The sequence below is a fragment of the Euprymna scolopes genome, chromosome 3 (assembly GCF_053919585.1).
Source record: "Euprymna scolopes isolate OS-2025 chromosome 3, ASM5391958v1, whole genome shotgun sequence".
Taxonomy (NCBI): domain Eukaryota; kingdom Metazoa; phylum Mollusca; class Cephalopoda; order Sepiida; family Sepiolidae; genus Euprymna; species Euprymna scolopes.
The window spans coordinates 49,186,618-49,187,981 of NC_136484.1; the positions used below are offsets into that span (position 1 = coordinate 49,186,618).

The following is a 1,364-nucleotide window of genomic DNA, read 5'->3' on the forward strand; positions in this document are numbered from 1 at the left end:
TAAATTCACTTGTTCTTTGTTTAATTTCAATCTTATTTTTTGCCCCCATAAGCATAACATACACATATGTAAAACAATGTACGGCACTCGTCTGCTTTCATTCTCTCTGTTTCATTTGTTACACCACTCTCGCGAAAAGAGAAGTATTAGTAACAACACTAGTCACTGAAGCGACGTGGTTGCTATGGAAACCAGTCACAAAAAAACGTCGCTCACCTCTTTCGGAATTTTTATAATTTTGAACACCAGTAAATTCATAACTTTTATTTTACTGAACGGAAATTGAAAAAATTTTTTTTTCATAATATAGCTGAGAAGATGATCTATAAACTGTAATAATTGTTTGAAATTTGGTCGAAAAATGAGTGAGCAGTGAAGCTTTAAAGCGGTTCTAAATGACTAAAACTGTCACTTAAACAGTGTAGTGGCTGAATGATATATATAGAGAGAGATAGATATATATACATATAGATAGATATATATAAAAACATTTAATATCAATGTTAGAGCGAAAAAAACAAAGAAACTCCATTTTATATATAACTTAACTTCTCTTTATTATTGCCATTTCTTCATTGTTTTTAACTCTTTATTTTTATCCATAAACCTGTATTGTTCACAATAACCACAATGGCAGTGCTTATGTTGGAGAAGGAGCACCAACACATGCTTCGTTATATAAATGATAGAGAAAATCAAACATTCTAATTATATATATATATATAATACTCTGACGACAAACTACTCTTATTCCATGTTCTGTGGCTTTTTTTTTTTTTTTTTCAATATATGGTATCAGTTAATTTTTTTGAAGTTCCTTCAGAAATTGAACTTAAAATTTTCCTCTACAATATATTTTTAGTCGCATGCAAGTTACTCTATAAGTCACTCTGTCGGTCTGTCTGTAACACTTTTGTGCTTGATCTTTTTGGTTAAGATCAAAGGTCTGTTGTTAATAGATGCTGTTCTTAGCTTTTTAAGCTTTTCTTGGCCTTTTGGCCAAGATAAAAGTGTAATATCTGTTCTTACTACATGCTGTACTTATTGTGATATAAAGTGGGGGATCACTTTTCTGTATTAATTTAATGTAAAATGATCACCCACTTTATAACCAGTCGGTCTCAAAGTCATTCTCCAGATCAGTCAAGTTGTTTTTGAAGGATTTCAGTTATTTTTTAAGCATTCAAGTCATTCTTAAGGTCATTCAATTCATCCTTCAGTTCATTAAAGTCATTCTAAGTCATTTACTTTTTATTTAAGTCATTCCAACCCATTTTTCGGTCATTTTAATTTATCTTTAAGAATTTCATGTCAATTCTACATTCACGCATTCATTCATTACACGAGAGCACACAACTAATGGC

At 30.6% G+C, this 1,364-nt stretch overlaps 1 pseudogene; it reads left to right on the plus strand.

The window, feature by feature from the left end:
* The first annotated feature begins 979 nt into the window (after window positions 1-979).
* Window positions 980-1,105, plus strand: LOC145265456 (U2 spliceosomal RNA; annotated as a pseudogene).
* The last annotated feature ends 259 nt before the right edge of the window (window positions 1,106-1,364 follow it).